The sequence below is a fragment of the Nicotiana tabacum genome, chromosome 17, assembly GCF_000715075.1.
Source record: "Nicotiana tabacum cultivar K326 chromosome 17, ASM71507v2, whole genome shotgun sequence".
NCBI classification, from domain to species: domain Eukaryota; kingdom Viridiplantae; phylum Streptophyta; class Magnoliopsida; order Solanales; family Solanaceae; genus Nicotiana; species Nicotiana tabacum.
The window spans coordinates 4,093,617-4,113,218 of NC_134096.1; positions in this window are offsets into that span (position 1 = coordinate 4,093,617).

Here is a 19,602-nt window from a genome sequence, read left to right on the forward strand (position 1 = left end):
GCACGATTCTTTCATAAATTTTCAGAACTGAAAAGCTTCCAACTCCCTCAATAATCTAATTTTTGGTTTGGATATCAAAATCTTGACTTTATAGCAAATTTAGAGAAGGTGGCCATCGGAGTGGAGAGAAGAAGAGGACAAGATGTAGAAGGGACGAGTGAAGATTGTTTGGATTAAACAGTGAAACCTTTATTTCAAGATATGGACTTCAAAGGGTAAAATCCCAAAATATGGGCTCTTTTTGGTTATAGGACTGGGTCGGGCGATATACATGTAATTGTTCTAAATTTTTATTATCGTCTTTCTTCACTAATTTTAAACGGCCATTTAATACTTGCTAGGCTTCCAAAGATGGCATTTGTAATATAGTCACAAGTTGTACAATTGGGGTAATCCTGTTGCACCTTAATGTCATTCTTATAAATGATTATTTTATTTTATTTGAAATGAACTCAGAAAACTAAAAAAAAATTGAAATAAACTTTGAATTTAAGATGGATAGCAAGATAGTTTCACTTAATAAATCGAGTGCAATACATTTGAAGGAGTTTAGGAAATGGAATCTACATAACTTTATTCTAAAGGATCAATGATCAGGCTAATTTTGGTTATTTGTGCAGTGAAACATTCACGTCAAACATTCACGTGCAATGTTATTTGTGCCGTGAAACTAAGGGTCTACATAGATCGGGTTGATTCGATTTTTTGTTTAAATCAAATCAAATCAACTATATTAGTTTGGATTGGTTCGGTTTTGTCGGATTTTTTATGATTTTCGGGGTTTTTTATTACATGAATAATATGTCAATCTTACTTTTCAAATTTTTTGATAAGTAAATATATGTTTAATAAAAATTACAAAAATTGACAACATATGATCTATAAAAATATTCTTATGAGAGAATTTTCTTATTAACACATGATAATTATTTTTTTAGTTGTCTGACAATAAATTTTCGTTGATGTAGACTTCCAAAGATAACCGAATTTAATAATTAAACATAAAAAATAATATGATACCTAAATAATGATGTATGTTTTATTTAATTTTCAATTATCGAAATATCGCTTCAAATTCGAAAAAGATATAAAAATCTAATAGATTTTGATATATGAATATGAAAAAATAAAGAGATTGACACATTTCATTAACACTTGATAAGAAAGTGATCATATAACACATTATTTAAAGTTAATAAAAATGGAGCACTTCATATTCTATTAAATATTACATCCTATAAGAGAATCCCAAATATTTCTAGACATTTTTTAAAGATAATTTTATATAAAGTCTATAATGTATATATAAAAATTATATATTTATATATCGGTTTGGTTCGATTTTTTTTATTCAATACCAAACCAAACCTCGTCAGTTTTTTTAATCGATTTAATTTGACTTTTCGGTTTGGTACGATTCTCCAGTTCGATTTGTACACCCCTAAGTGAAACTATTGAAAATTATGGAGATGATGGCAATATGGCATGACTACTTAGTAGGAGGAACGTTATTCCACAAAAGTTTAATAATCTAAATGTTACAAAAGTACATATTTTCTCCTCTATTGTGTTCTTCATAAAATTTGATCATCAACTTACTACAACAAATTGTAGTTTTAAACAGGATTACAATATCAGATTAGGTACATTGTAGTCATCTCCTTAAATTAATCATACTTCCAAATTTTATTTCGTTATCATTTTTACTTCTGGTTTGTTGGTGCTCCTGTAGGAACTTGAAATATTAAGATTCCTCCAAAGAATCCTACTGGGGTTGAGAATGTAATTGATTACTGGGAAAATGGCCAAATATATTTTTGTACTTTCGAAAAAGGTTTAAATATACCCTACGTTATACTATGAGTCTAAATATACCCATGCCGTTATATTTTGGGTTCAAATATACCCCTCATTAAAACGGAGGGACACGTGTCATCGTCCTATTGACCAATTCTAAATATCTCCTAATTAATTAAAAAGACATATATCCATAACCATACTCATACCCGAAAAGCAATTTTCGAAATCAATTTTTTTTTTTTGTAAAAACTGAAAAAAAAAGATTCAACAATTTTTTTTCGTTTTTTTAAAAACTAATGCACATGTAGTCCACTGCTTTAGGAAAGTCTTTTTTTTTTTTTTTTATTTCAGTTTTTAAAACAAATTTTTTTTTTCCAGTTTAAAAAAATTGCTTTAGATTTTTTTTTTCCCAGTTTTTTTAAAGCAATTTTTTTTTGTAAAAACTGAAAAAAAAAAGACTTTCATAAAGCAGTGGACTACAAGTGCATTAGTTTTTTAAAAAAACGAAAATATTTTGTTGAATCTTTTTTTTTTCTCTAGTTTTTACAAAAGAAAATTGCTTTAGAAAATTATTTTTCGGGTATGGGTAATGAGTATGGTTATGAGTATGAGTCTTTTTAATTAATTAGGAGATATTTAGAATTGACCAACATGGCGATGACACGTGTCCCTCCGTTTAAATGAGGGGTATATTTGAACCCAAAGTATAGCGGCATGGATATATTTGGACTCATAGTATAACGAATGATATATTTAAACCTTTTTCGAAAGTACATGGATATATTTGGCCATTTTCCGTTGATTATAGGATATTTCATATCTTATGTATAACAATAATACCATTTAAATACCAAAAGTTAAAAAATCATCATTGTAAATTTTAAAACAACTAGTAACTAATATTGAATATTAAAAGATAGTAAACCACATGAGGAACACTGCTTTATAAAGTACTACTGTGATTTTATGAAGGTTCGGTATCAATTCATATATTATCATCAGATACATCCTTTAAAATATCTGACTTTTATCCGTACTTTAGATTATTATTAGCCGTGGAAATATCCTTTGTCAGAAATGCAGGATAAGATCGCGTATAATATACCCTTATGGTCCGGCCCTTCCCCGGACCCCGCGCATAGCGGGAGCTTAATGTTTTATCCTGCCCTTATTATTATTATTATTATTATTATTATTATTATTATTATTATTATTATTATTATTATTATTATTATAGTATAATAGATAATTAAGAACTAAAGCTAGAACCACTAAAAATTATGTTGGGGTGGTAAGTACCCCTCCATCATTAATCACGGATCTCAAGTTCGTACCTTGAAAATGAAGTCCCCTTTGATAAGAATTTTAGTAATCTGTATTCAAAAATATATTCAAAAACCAGAAGCAAAGTAAAACCAGAAATGAAGAAAAAATAGAAAATTAATCCGACCTCACTGAATTCACAGTGTTTCCTTAAGGAACTTAATCCCCTCCTAGTACCTTAGGTTTAGGATTATTTCCTCCCAAAATAGAACGGTTACCCTCACTGGTGTAGCGGTACTTCAAATTCGAGTGACCAACGAACTCAAATATCGGTAGCAAATCACACTTACTGCTTTCCTTCTGTTATAAACAATGCAAAAGGAAGAAGGAGAAATCAGAATTTTTGTAAAGAAAATCTGTGGGAAAGATTATGTATTTATAGCTAAAAAGTTAGGTATTACCGAAGAGTTGCAACTCTTCATTTAAAGGCTGCAATTCAAAATGGTTATTTTATAAAACGGCCATTTACGCAAATCGCCAAATTTAAATTCTAATGGGAAATTCAAAACGGAGGAAAAATACTTTTCGTTACAAAAACTCCTAATAATATTACATTAATTTTCATATTAACAAATAAATTTGGTCTAAAAAATGAATCAATCAAATCATTTGACAGAAGTCGAAGCCGAAGCCGAAACCGAGTTGAGCGAGCGATGACAACGACGGCGTGAGACTTGTTCTTCTCAACTTTTTAAGAGGTAGAAGAAGTACAATTGTATATATACCCATCAAAACTCTTTTCTTCCTCCAATATGAGACATGTCCCTTTGTCAAAGGGGGAAATTCAAAAAATATATTTTTCCCTCCATTTTTCATTGACTATATTTTAAGTTATAACAAGCTTAAACCCAACAATCCCCCATATGAATGGGGAATGACTATATCATGAAAACAAGGGCGGGGCCACAGTACATGTTACAGGTTCGGTCGAACCCAGTAACTTTGGTCCAAACTCTATATTTGTCTTGAGAAATCCATTGAATATGTATAAATTCTTAACTTAGAACCCAATAACTTAACAAAACAAGAATTTTAAGCCTAGTAACTTCAAATTCTGGCTCCGTCTCTGCACGAAAATATGCATGAAAAAATGTTTGATTCCAAGCAAGGATTAATCGCATCTAGATAATTAAGTTTCCCTTTGAACTTTCCGTAGTAAACTTATGTTGGATATACTCGGTCGGTCAGTCAGTCGATATTATATCTTTGAACCTTCGAACTTTGGTGTATACTAGACAACAATGAGTCATGCAATCAACCCTTAATCGTTTTTGGTTCTCATTGTTGTGTTCGTTTTAGCATGAACACCGCCTGATTTCATAAATGCGTAGAAAACTGGCCTTGCAAAATTGTCTAACACTTCACACTTACACAAGTGATTCCTAAATATGTCATCCCGTAGATACTCTCTTTAATATACCTCATATCAAATTTAGAAACCATTAAAAGCCTTAATGCTTTATCCTTGGTACTGAACATTGTCTCATCACGAGAATAAACCAAAATTTTAGTTGACAATGTTGAACCGTCATTAATGACTTTGTTTGATATCCTTGAACCTAGATCTTGAGATCTACAGTCTTCTAGGTAGAGTTATTGACACAATGACTTATCCTCGGCCATAGTCATATCCCCATCGATGATCATTCAACTACCTCTTTAGTTAGGCCTTTGTAAAGGGATCCGACACATCATCGCTTGATTTTACATAGTCAATTGTGATAATCCCCCTAGAGAGTAGCTAACTAACGATTTTGTGTCTTCTTCATATATGATGAGATTTTCCGTTATACATAACGCTCACAACCCTTCCAATTGTTGCTTGACTATCGCAATATATGCATATTGGTTCCAATAGTTTGGGCCAAAATGGAATATCTTGCAAATATTTCGGAGCCATTCAGCTTCTTCACCGACTTTATCTAAGGCTATGAACTCCGACTCTATTGTGGAGCGGGCAACGCAAATTTATTTGGGCAATTTTCAAGACACCGGTGCTCCACTGATAGTGAATACATATCCATTTGTAGAGTTAGAATTAGTTGAACGTGATCCAATTTGCATCACAGTATCCCTCAATCACCATAGGATATTTACTGTAGTGCAAAGCAAAGTCTTGGGCATATTTTAAATATCCCAAAACTTGTTTCATTGTCGTCCAGTTAGATTGAACTGGATTACTCATGTATCAACTCAATTTACTTATAGCACAAACTATATCTGGTCATTTACAATTTATGATATACATTAAATATCACAACACAAAAGCATAATCCAATTATGATATGCTTTGGCCTTTGTTCTTTCCAAGTGCAAGATTCACGTCAATTGGAGTCTTTGCAACTTTAACGACCCGACCAGTTATTTTGCACATTTACATTCCGTTCAACTGTTTGAAGTCTTGAGTAGCTTCATATAACGTATTATGATTTGTATGAATCGTCAGTTTTGGTTTTCAGGTGATTCGGGATCGATTCAGAAGATCTCATGTTAGAATCTTTGAGTTGAAAGAGTTGACCAATTTTGATTTTTGCGTATTCGACCCCGAATCAGAGTTTTGATAGCTCAGTTAGGTCTGAGTATTGATTTTGAACTTGGGCGTATGTCCGGATTTGCATTTAGATGTTTCTTGAAGGTTTTGGCGTAATTGGCGAAAGTTGGCAATTTGAAGTTTTGGAATGTTCATAAGTTTAACCAGAAGTTGACTTTGATGATATCTAGTTCAGATTTTGATTCCGAAATTTGGAATAGGTTCGTTTTGTCATTTGGAATTTGTGTACAAATTTTGAAGTCATTTCGAGTTGATTTGATTTGACCAAAAGTTGACTTTGATGATATCGGGTTCAGATTTTGATTTTGGGAGTTGGAATAGGTTCGTTATGTCATTTGAAGTCATTCCAAATTGATTTTATATGGTACGATACGAGTTTTGGAAGTTGAAAGTTCAAAAGTTCATTTAGCTCGATTCGAGGTGTGATTCATGGTTTTGATGTTGTTATGTGAGATTTGAGGCCTCGAGTAGGTCCGTACTATATTTTGAAACTTGTTGGTATGTTTGGACGGGGTCTTGAGAGGCTCAAGTAAGTTTCAGGATGGTTTCGGATCATTCTGGGTTGGCTTGGAGTTGTTGGTTTCTGCTAGTTGCTGATGTCTCTATTGTTCTTCGCGATCGCGTAGAGTACTGGGGAGCTATTGGTTGTTTCTTCATCGCGTTCGCGAAAGGCTTAAGGGTTGGTACATCGCATTCACAGGTGAATGTTCACAATCGCAGAGCAGCTGGTAGCTGGGGACTTCCTTCTTCGCGTTCGCGTGGTTGTGGACGCGTTCGCGTGGTGTTGGTGCCTATGTTCATCGCATTCGCGAGGGTAGTGCCGCGAACGCGAAGCATATTTTTGGCTGAGCTCATTTCTGTGCATCGCGATCGCGTGGGTGAAACAACGATCGCGTAGAGTACCACTAGACAAAGCACATAAGTACTCTATTTCGGACCCTTGAGTTATTTTATCACATTTTGAGTTGTGGAGCTCGGATTTGGACGCTCTTGGAGGCGATTTTACTACAAGGATTGGGGTAACTGTTCTTTACTTGGTTTTGATTATATTTTATGAATCTATTTTCGATTTTGGCATTTGGATTATAATTTTTAAAGAGAAATTGGAGATTTTTGTCTAAACTTTCCTAAAGTGAATTGTTGGGTTTTGAACATCAATTCGGAGTTGGATTTGAGTCATATTAGTATGGTTGGACTCGTAATTGAATGGGTTGTCGGATTTTTTGAGTTTTGTCGGGTTTCGAGGTGCGGTCCCGGGTTTGACTTTTTGGTTGACATTGAGTAAATGTTTAAAGATTCGACCTTTATCGATTGAGTTTGCTTCCTATGGAATTATTTGATAATTTTGAGTTGCTTTTGGCTAGTTTCGAACCATTCGGAGGATGATTTGAGTGGGATGGCACTTCTAGTGTATCGATTAGTGACGAGGCCAATGCGTATAAGATTTTGCTACTCGTACTCTGTCAAATTCTAGTATAGTTTATTATATCGTCCCATAGAGATTGGAGAATCTAGCCACAAACTTATAATATTCTTACTACTATTTGAGAGAATCAAATTGATGAAGTTTTGTTTGTTGAAAATTTAAATTGCTTAAGTTGAAACAAAATAACTTTCGGAAGATTTATATTTAAAAAGAGTTGGGAATCATTGAATTCACTCGATAACGTGATAAAAATAAAATCTTAGCTTCTACATGTATTTCTCTTAGGAATAACTGCTTATTGCTAATACAATTATATTTTTCTCATTAAGAAATAATCAATTAATAACACTCCGCTAGGTGATGTAAATCAATTGATATATGACTCGTGACGATTAAACTGAAATAATTTTCTTGCCTGAATTGTGCTAAAAGATAGGAAAAACCTCTTGCGATTACTTTTTACTAAAAATCAATAATCTTGCCAACTACAACTCCTCCGTGAGAATTAGAATGGAAGTAAGAAAGATTACAGACTTGGAATGATAGCTTAATAAGAATTACTCTCACTCTATTATTTTATCCAATAGTTATCATATATTAATTTTGCTTCGTAAGAATTACAAAATTGACATACAACTAACTTTGGAGAATAAATAGATAGAAGTGATAATAATTAATTAAAACTAATATTCCAGCACAATATAGAAATATGAGTAGAAAGTTTTAGGTCAAGCATGTAGTAAAATTGAGATTAATATTATAACGATATCGAACTTCATCAACTATCCCAACAAAAGAGATTACTCCATTATGGAGTATTTAAATCTCACAAAGAAAGGAATTCTTAAAATACTATCAATACTCTTAGAAAATCTAAAAAAGTACAAGAGGAAAGTGAAATAGATAAAGAAAGAAGCAAAGATCAAAGCTAGAGAAAAAGTTGCTAATTGGCACGTCTCTCTTCCCCTTCAACACAAATATGACATACTATTTAGAGAAATCAAATCCCATAAGGTGCCATGTTGCCTCGTGTTTCTTTTGTCATGATGCCTCGTGCTTCTTTTGACATGATGCCTTTATTTGCTTTATCATGATATTTTTATTTCCTGCAAAATACTATTAGAAAATACAGAGAATTGACATATTATATATATTTTTTATTTAAAATAATTTATTTTTAAGTATATAATATATGAATATTTTATAGTCATCAAACTCCCCCGCACTTGATCCTTGCTCGTCCTCGAGGTAGTAATTTTATTAATAATTGTTGTTTCTTGTAGAGTAGAAAAGTAAAAAAAATAAACTTTCACATAAAATTCAAAACCTATAAGTTTTTCAAGTCGCCAAATCTATACCTTGTTTCTGCTTCTGCTTTTGTTTGCCAAAAACTTTCAACTCCTCTTTTGATGAATCTTTTGAGATTGATAACGTTATGATCACAATTTCGAGTTTCTCAAATTTTTGTCCATAATCTTGCCCTTCATGTCAGTCTCCACTAATGTAGAATCAACACTAATTTCTAAAATTATTTTAGGACTTTTTCAGGCTTGTAATGATAGGCTTAATGCTGGTAAGATAAAAGGATATATTTGTAGTGACTTTGTTCCATCCAGCTTTATTATGAGAGCCGATTATTTTATCAAAGTAACTATGTACAACTCAACACAAATAAATTAACTCTAAAATTGGGCTGAAGGTCCCGGTTTTCAATTCCATAATTAATATCACTTAACTCATCATTTCTCTCAATAGATTCCTTAAATCCAATCTTCTTGAACCAAGAATTTATTCTACAGATATATACACCTTGTTTTCCTCTCCCCCTCTCTCTCTTTAGGAGTGAAATAGAATATTTACTCCACAAGTATTCCTTCATCGCTTACTTTAATAATTATTTTTTCTCAACTATAGTCGGAAGGAGTAGTATCGATCTTTTTGTAGGATAAACCAATATGGTGTATCAATAAAATTGGGTTTATCCCTCCTTTTTTTCCCCCTTTTTTTTTCGCTCAAAGTTGGGTGTTAAAAGGGAAAATATTAATATTTGTGGTTAAAAATAGATAGGGTAATAAGTGTATCAAAGAAAGCCTAATTTCATTCTAAAAATAGTGTTGTCTAGAATTTTACCTTGATAGACATTTGGGGCAAGTTCTAGCAGAATTTTATTGATTCTACTTGTTGAGATCATAATGCTTCTCAATTCCAACAATTTCTCAAATTTGGAGATACTCATTCTTGCCTTCACAAAAATAAAATCACAAACTTGAAAGTTATATGGCATAAATGAAAAAAATTATGTTTGAAAATATGCAAACATTTACTTTAAAACTTTAATATTGTACAAGAACAACAATTAAGAATAAAATAAAAGATGGATATATATATATATATATATAGAGAGAGAGAGAGAGAGAGAGAGAGAGAAACTTGAAAGAGTGTGTGACAACACATGTTTTTATATGTAATAGACTGACTAATTTAAGACCGTATCAGTCATTTGGTCTTGGTTTAAATATAAACCAACAAATTTATCTGTGCCAATATTTGAATTGATTCATTAAATGGTTAATCAACCAGTTACTTAGGCATACCGTTCACCATGGAGTTACTCCTATACATGCGACTCTGTTTTTGTAGAGGCCTTCATGAGATGTTCTGGTTGTACAGTAACCTATATATTGGCCAGATCAATTAATTAAGCATTTAATTACCCAAATCTATGCCGGGCTTATGAGGCTCAATTACTTCTCCCTCAATGGCTACGAGTCTTGTATCTTAGTTCTGAGTTTAACGTTGTCAGCTTCGACTTATTAATTGCATAATTCATCAGTTTATCAAAGTAACTGATTGTTGTTGTTCAAAGTGTCCTCCAAAATACAATTTTAGCCCGTGACCATTTACCTTAAACTTGTCTCCTCCATTTTTCTGAATTTCAATTGTCCTGTATGGAGTTAACACTTATAACTCTGTAAGGACATGTCCACCTGGATTTTAATTTTCCTGGGAATAACCTGAGTCGGCTTTGTAAAGAAGTAATTGATCTCCAATTTTGAAACTCTTTGGTCGGATCGACTTGTCATGCCATATTTTTGTTTTTTCTTTGAAAATTTTAGCATTTTCATAGGCTCCCAATCTCAGTTCTTCCAATTCATTTACCTGAATAAATCGCGTTTTATCAGCGGAGGTTAAATCAAAGTTCAGTACTTTCAATGCCTAAAAAGCTTTGTATTCTAATTCTACGGGAAAATGACAAGCTTTTTCAAAGACTAATCTATATGGAGATGTTCCAATTGGCATTTTGAAAGCCGTTCGGTATGCCCATAATACATCATCTAATTTTAAAGCCCAATCTTTTCTTGAGATTCCAACCATTTTTTCAAGATTTGTTTTTAACTCGCGGTTGGAAATCTCAACTTGGCCTTGAGTTTGAGAATGATATGGTGTTCATGTTTTGTGAGTCACATTATATTTTGACAGTAAAGCAGAAAATTGCCTATTGATGAAATGAGTTCCTTGGTCACTAATGATGACTCGCACTGTGCCAAATCTGGTAAAAATATTTTTTTTAAGAAAATTACACATTGTACGAGCATCATTCTTTCTTGTGGGGATGGCTTCAACCCATCTTGACACGTAATCCACAGCCACAAGAATATATTCAAAAGAGTGAGAAGAAGGAAAATGACCCATAAAATCTATTCCCCAAACATCAAATATTTCAGATACTTGTACTGATTGTAATGGCATCTCATATCTCTTGGTGATATTACCTGTTCTTTGACACTTGTCACATTGTGCTACATATGCTCGGGCATCTTTAAAGAGTGTGAGCCAGAAGAATCCGGCATCTAAAACTTTAAAAGCCGTTCAATTTTCTGCATAATGTCCTCCAATTACTCCATCATGACAGTGATATAGAATTTTATTCGTCTCTTCTTCAGGTACACACCTTCTAATGATATTATCTGCATAATTTTTAAATAAGTAAGGTTCATCCCACAGATAATACTTTGCATTAGATATAAGCTTTTTTCTTTGTTGGTAAGAGAAATCTTGCGGTATCCACTTTCCAACCAAGTAGTTCGTGATATCTGCAAACCAGGGTGGTTGAGTCACAATTGTGTCAACTGAAAAAATATGTACATCAGGAAATTCTTCTTTTATCTCATTAAAATCAAGGGGAAGATTTTCTAATCTAGACAAATGGTCAGCTACTTGGTTCTCTGTCCTTTTTTTGTCCTTTATCTCAAGGTCAAATTCTTGCCGAAGTAAAATCCATCTTAATAATGTAGGCCGAGCATCTTTCTTAGCTAAGAGGTATTTTAAAGCTGCATGATCAGTAAAAATAGTAACCTTGGTTCCTATCAAATAGGAGCGAAACTTATCAAAAGCAAACACTACTGCTAGTAACTTTTTTTCTGTCGTGGAATAATTCACTTGAGTCTCACTTTATGTCCTACTAGCATAGTAAATGGGACGAAAAACCTTATCCTTTTTTTTTTTGCTTAAAACAGCTCCAATTGCTGTATCACTAGCATCACACATGACCTCAAAAGGTTGGTTCCAATTAGGGGATACAACTACAGGCGCAATTGATAACTTTTCCTTAAGGGTTTCAAATGCTTTCACACAGTCACCTGAAAAATCAAACTTAATGTCTTTCATCAAGAGGTTAGTCAGCGGTTTTGAAATCTTTGAGAAATCTTTTATGAATCGTCTATAAAAACCCGCATGACCTAGAAAGCTTCTAATGCCTTTCATAGTTGTGGGAGGGGGTAATCCTGCTATAAGATTAATTTTAGCCTTATCAACTTCTATCCCTTTAGTAGTGATTTTATGTCCTAAAACAATTCCTTCTGTAACCATAAAATGATATTTTTTCCAATTAAGGTCTAAATTTGTTTCTTCACATCTTTTAAGAACTAAGGTCAAGTGGTTAAGACAATCCTTATATGTTTTGCCAAAGAGTGTAAAATCATCCATAAAAATTTCAAGAAATTTGTCTGTCATGTCAGCAAAAATTGTCGACATGCAACGCTGAAATGTAGCAAGGGCATTGCACAGACCAAATGGCATTCTCCTATAGGCATATGTTCCCTGAGGGCATGTGAATGTTATCTTATCTTGATCTTCTGGTGCAATTGTATCTGATTATATCCTGAATAGCCATCAAGAAAACAGTAAAAACCGTATTCTGCAATTCTTTCCAACATTTGGTCAATAAATGGCAAAGAAAAATGATCTTTTCTAATGGCATCATTGAGACGTCTGTAATCAATACAGACTCTCCATCCTGTAACAGTCCTGGTAGGTATGAGCTCATTATTTTTATTTTTTATAACTGTCATACCTCCTTTATTTGGTACTACTTGAATGGGACTTACCCACGAGCTGTCAGAAATGGGGTATATAATACCTGCTGCCAACAGCTTTACGATCTCCTTTTTCACTACTTCCTGCATTGCTGGATTCAATCTTCTTTGCGGCTGGACTATTGGCTTGTAGCTATCCTCCATGAGGATTCTGTGTGTACAAATAGTCGGACTAATCCCTTTAATATCTTCTACAGTCCTCCCCAAGGCTCCTTTGTGTACTTTCAATACTTTAATCAATTCTTGTTCTGCAGACTTCATCTCTTCTTCCTCTGAATCTTTGTCCAATATTTCAGCTTTTCTTCTGATGGTGGGATCATCGTCCTGTGTGGTGCTTAATTTGATCAAGCATCTTACCATTGAATCTGGAATTAATTGATCATCTTTGAATTCATCTCTAAGATAACTAATCATGTCAATTGAAAAATATGAAGATGATGTTTCATCTCCTGAATATCTTAGTATCTTTTGCATATCAAAGATGACTCTTTCTTTATCAACTCATAAAATTAGTTTTCCTTGATAAACATCTATAATTGCTCTTCCGGTAGCAAGAAATGGTCTTCCTAAAATTATTAGTTCATCAGTACATTCTTTTATTTCAAGCACTATAAAATCTACAGGGAAAACAAACTTATCTACTCTTACGAGTACATTTTCAATTATTCCCTTAGGTTTCTTAGTACTTTGATCTGCAAACTGAAGAGAAACACTTGTGTCTTTCATTTCACCAAGATCTAACTTTTTAAAGATAAAAAATGGCATCAAATTTATTGAAGCTCCAGAATCACAAAGTGCTTTTTCAAAATATACTCCTCCCAAAGTGCATGGAATTGTAAAACTGCCCGCACTACATATTTTTGTAAGAATTACCACATAAACTTCTTCTAATTTTCTTTTACTTGACAAAATTTCCTTTAAAATTTTGGCATATGAAGGCATTTGTGACAAAACATCAGTGAAAGGAATATTGATGTGAATTTATTTTAAAATCTTCAAAAAGTTTGCAAATTGGCTGTCAAGCTTTTCTCTTTTCATTTTATGTGGAAAGGGAGTTGTCACAGGGAGAGGAGTTAATTTTTCAATATTTGTTTCTTAACTTCTTTCTCTTCTGATGGTTGAAAGGGTGTTTCGACATTCTTACCCTTGTCTACGTGTTATCCTAATAGGTCTGCATAGGGTTCATCCAGCTCCCTACCTGACCGTAAAGTGATGGCCTTAAGGTGCTCTTTTGGATTTTTTTTCTGTATTACTTGGTAAGAGACCTTGAATCTTTTCTGACACAAGAGTTTCCAGTTGACTCAACTGAATTTCTAAATTTTTAAGGGCAAAATTCTGACTCTCCATCTTTTCATTAGTGGCCTTAATTTACTTGTACATAAGGTCATCAAGACTTGGATGAGCTTGTTGAGGCCTTTGTTGATATGGGGCTGCTTGCTGATAAGATTTAAAATTCAATTGCCCTCGATTTTGATTCTGATATCCGGGCAGACCCTGTACAGGTTGCTTCTAAAAGTTTTGAGAGTTCTCGACACCATTTGGATTGATCCACTGGAATCCTGGATGTTTATGTGCCATTGGACTTCCAAAAGGGTAAGATTTGTAACCGATAACATTGACTTGTTCATCATTTTGATGGATTGCTTGGCATTCATGGTTTAGATGATTTCCTCCACATATGTCACAAACTTCAGACTGGTTTGGTTGTTGTGTATTCACCTGAAAAGATTCAAACTTTTGTGCCAAAGAAACAATCTGTTGTGTTAGTGTATTTAAAGCATCTGCCTGATTTACTGTAGCAACCTTCTTGATAATTACACGCTCAGATGTCCATTGGATGACATTCTTAGAAATTTCATTCAATAATTGCAATGCTTCCTCTGTGGTTTTTTCCATTACAGAACCTCCTGCAGCTTCATCTATCACATTTCTGGAAGAGGATTTTAGCCCGTGATAAAAAATATACAACTGCATATGTTCAGGAATGCCGTGGTGTGGACATTTGCTTAACATTGCCTTTAACCTTTCCCAAGCTTGATAAACTGATTTTGTATCAGTCTGCAAGAAAGTAACATATTTGGCATGAGAGTTATCCGTGTGGTTGTGATAGAGATATGGGCACGAGGTGCCGTGAGAATATGAAAGGGGGTCGAGAATCGTATTTTATGATTATGATATGAGATATTTATTAGAAAGAGTTTTATATTCGAAGGATACTTATTTGAAGAAATATATTTGGAGGGTATTTATTTGAAGAAATTATATGTGAAAGACTTATTTAATTGGTTGTACTTGTGTTTCTTATTCGTTTGAGTAATAATTATGGTGTTCTTGTTGCCTTACTGTTTATATTAGTAGTGGATTATTGTTGCTTTCACTGCTATTTGTTTTCGATTATTTTGTATGGCACGTGTAATTTGACTAGTGAGTGTCTTGACTGTACCTCGTCACTAGCTTACTAAGGTTAGTCTTGATACTTACTGGGTACCGACTGTTATGTACTCATAGTACACTTCTGTACATATCTGTTCAGAGCTAGATAAATTGGAGTCAGTTGATTGCTAGCTAGCTGTACAGATCTTGCCGTGGAGACTCAAGGTAAATCTATTGCAGCGTTCGCAGGCTTCAGAGTCACCTTCCGATATTGTTCTTGCACTGGTTTATCTGTACTTCAAAACAATTGTATAGATAGGTTTTCTAGTAACTCAATAGAGCTTATGACTTGTACTACCAGTTTTGGGATTATAAGTATCATGTAGAGATTCCTAGTTCGTATTTGTCAGTAGTAAATTAATATTATTATTATTTCAGTAAATGTTAGGCTTACCTAGTCCGTATGACTAGGTGCCATTACGAGATTCTACGGAGGGAGATTTGGGTCGTGACAAAACCTAAAATCATTTCTCAAACCGAGCATCACCTAAAATTTTGCTTTAACTCATATACCGGGCAAGTTCTAGACACAAGTACAATACATCGACTACATAAAAACCTTACCATACATGACTCACTAAGGGATGGTCCTATTCCGACTCTCAACCAATGCAAGTATTCACAAAGCCACGAGATATTAAGCATTAAGCACAGAGTGAACATAAGTCTAGTAAACGAGAAATAAGCACCACAAAATATGGTATCCAATTTATAAAGGCATCATGATCAATTTTAAAACATAGGGAAAGTACTCAACTGTCACGACCCAAAATCTCACCCATCGTAATGGCGCCTATCTCAATACTAGGCAAGCTGACAACATCAATAACCCACAATTTCTTTTAAATACTGAAAACATAATAATTAAGTTTAAGAGAAAATCCCACAAATACTGGATAAAAATACACTCCCACAACCTGGTGTCACTGAGTACATGAGCATCTATACATTACAAGTCTGGACAACACGGTCTATAATAGTCTGAGACTAAATACAGTAAACAAGGAGATAAGGAAGGAGAGACAAGGTATGCGAAATACGGCAACTACCTCTGAATGTCCGAAAAATCAACTATGTGAAAGAATCAACACCTACTGTGTCCGGTATCACCTGGATCTGCACACGAAGTGTACGGTGTAGTATGAGTACAACCAACTCAGTAAGTAACAATAATGAATAAGAACTGAAGGTAGTGACGAGCTTCACACTAATGTTGTAAAGCATATCAAGAATCCGCAATCAGTACGCAAAGCCTCTTACAAAGGACACTGATCTCAGGTGACGCTGGAGACAATACCAGCTTATTCTAAACATCTAAATTACTTTTCCTGCTCATCCGAGCTCGTGACATCCTTGTCAATACCGAACTTCAACCTCAATCCCTAATATTTCAAATTTCATGCCGCTCACCGCACCTATCTTACCAATACGTGAGGACCCAAGAATTGCATCATAGCTCCTAAACCACTAATAGGATACACACTTCACTTTGTAGAAACCTTTTACTTTACTCGTTTCAGGAGAATCATTGCAACACATGACTGGATTCTCATAACCGTAGAACACACAAATTCTCAAGTAGTGGTCTAAACCACCATAACCTTTCCGGGATCCGCCTACACATAACATGCCATAATACTCGAATGCATGCAAATACAATCAATTAAGGCGGTCATCAAGTCTCGTACATCCTGCCACAAATCACATGCATAATCTAATCACGCTGGAGGAACTGATCACTGCCACCATCATGCCAATTCAACCATGGCTAACCGATCTGACTTCTTCTAACTTATCCTTAACTTGTCTTAGAAATAATAATAACTCCAGTCAACATATAACGAACTCAATCTGCATTCATCCTGAGTAGCCTTGAATCACGAGATCATGCTGTCTCAAATCCCATGAACCATCCCTTACCCTCCTTGTGCGCATATTCGCATCTTCAACTGGTACACCCATTCTGATAATTCATCTATGAGTCCGAAGTTATTTTATCTCATTCCTCCAATACTACACCGCAGACCGATGGTAACATAGAACACTCCAAGCCCCTTTTCATAATCTACAAAAGCTCGATTCTCAACCATACTACTTGCTCGAAATCCTTAGGCACCACACTCTGAATTTGTTTTTTGAACCCACTAGAATCATTGTTGCAAGCCACCCACTCTGACCTGGTCCCGAATATAATCAACTCCAAGGCTCTGCTAGCACATGAACACTCTCTCAATAAGCACCCGACTGAATCGCTTTCCTTGTACATCACATCTACACGAAATATAAACTCCGAGTCTTCCCAAAGCCTGAACATGAATCAATAAGGCCAATTATAGCACACATTCCTCAAATTGTTTGCACAAATTACCACTGATGACCCTCTTCCTTAGTCATAATATCCCACCAATATGCCGATAACTAGAAATCTCATAATTAGCCGACCATGCAATCCAACCGTAGGTGGTGGAACTCTCCCACTTAGCTTGAAGCTACCATTGTATAACTCTAGAACCCGCCAAGATTCTTTCTTCATCGTTGAACTGATCTTGCACAACCAACTCGCCAAATTCCTCGAAATCCTTCCATTTGACCTTTCATGAACACTCTGAATCACTAACCACATTCACATATTCGGCCTCTTGCCGGATAAATAGTAGAATTCTTTTGTGACAGCCCCATCAACACCACGCAATCCGCTAACCTGCTCACATGAGATAACCCACCTGTGGAAATTCCATGCCGATACCATCCAATGTTGCTGCACTAGGTACAATAACTACGAAATCAGTAACCCATCCTGAGCCCGTGCTCATTCACCCACTGTACAGGTCCATTCACTCCTCATGGACATCAACTAAAGGTGTGACAATACATTCCAGTCCAAAGTCATGTTGTATCCTTCTTCATATCAAGCAACTCCCTCATGTCACACCCAATCTTCCTCAATATAGCAGCCAATAATCCAAATTAAGTCTGTAGACCTAGTCACGGTCCACTATGAATCCCAAATCACTCTAAACTTTCTCAAGGCGTGTAGTCATCCTACCACAGAACCCACATGCTACTCTACCACTCTCCTACTTTGGTCAAACTCACTCCTTTAAGTAACTACCCGACTCTTGTTTCTCACGCTTGGCCTTCTATAAGTTTATCCACTGCAAGGCACCTCCCACAGGCCCTTCCTCATCCTTTGCTACCCAGTTGTTGCCTTAAATCAAAATCTACCTTTGTAGCACTTGAACCGATATATTGCTACCAACTTTAAATCTTTCCGAAAATCACCTTTCTCGAGCCATCAATACCAGGAATGTGGGAGTCATCGATCCTGAACCCCTGCACACTACGACCTATGACAGCCACTTTCTCGGTACCATTTATAATACTCTGTCCCAAGGCGAATAGAAGGAAACCATAACACCGGAGAACTTAACACATTATAACCAATCAATGACGATGACGCCACATCACAGCGAAGATTTTTCCACGCTTGAAAATATCGAGTCCCACTACTCCATCAACCCAAGTCTGAACATTCTTAGTTCGATTGCTTTTCCTTCGTTAGAAGTAAAGTACCGAATCTGAATCAATACATTGAGTAAACCTCCTTTCAAGTCATTCACTGCCCCGAGAGATAGGCAAGCATCCTACCTTCACATTAATACTGTGTGATAACAACTCATGAGCATCATAGCAACCTGTGCATAGCCTCAAAGCTCTCAGAAGTACAACTACGTGGCTGAAATGACAGAATATCCTTCCACAAGGCCACGACAATAGCCCAATCAACTACACAGGGAGAAACATCCCGCACCACATCTATAGTACCATTACAATTCCTCAATCCCCGATTTATAACCAGCGCTTCACGTCGCATAAGATTGAAGGAGAAAGAGATGAAAGCATAAGCCTCAAAGGAATAAAATCGCACAATGAGGAATCAAGAAGGGAAGTGCTCCTAACAGCCCTTGTAGCCTCTCGAAGATAAGTACAGTCGTCTCTGTACCTATCCGCAAGACTCTACTAGACTCGCTCATGACTTGTGAGACCTAAGTGAACCTAGCGCTCTAATACCATATTGTCACAACCCAAAATCCATAAAGGTCGTGATGGTGCCAGACTCTACTATCAGGCAAGCCAACACTAAATAGTTAATTAAATGCTCATTTTAATATTTTTGAAATCGTAAATTACTTCAATTTATCTAGTAAAAGATGAATTTATAGAATAAATAACAATGTTTTCCAATTTCGATAGTGAACATCCCATAATCATCCCAGAACCCGGTGTCACAAGTGCATGAGCCTTTTTTAGAAATTTAAAATAAAATACAATAATTGTCCGAAATACAACTTGGACAGAAAAGAAAATACAATACTCTGAAGGAGACTCTGCTGGTTGTGGTGCGTCGTATAGAATGCAGCTCACCTAAGTCCCCAATATAATCGCGCCTCTGTGCCCACAAGGCCGATAAACATATGTGTACCTGCACAAAAATGTGCAGCAAGTGTAGTATGAGTATGTAAATCAACGCGTACCCAGTAAGTATCCCGCCTAACCCCGAAGAAGTAGTGACGAGAGGTCGACTTTGACACTTACTATGGGATATAAATGGGATATCAATGATATAATTATGTATGGATTATATGAACGGTTGCAAGCTCAATATTTTGAAGTAAGTAAGCAGTTCTTTCATA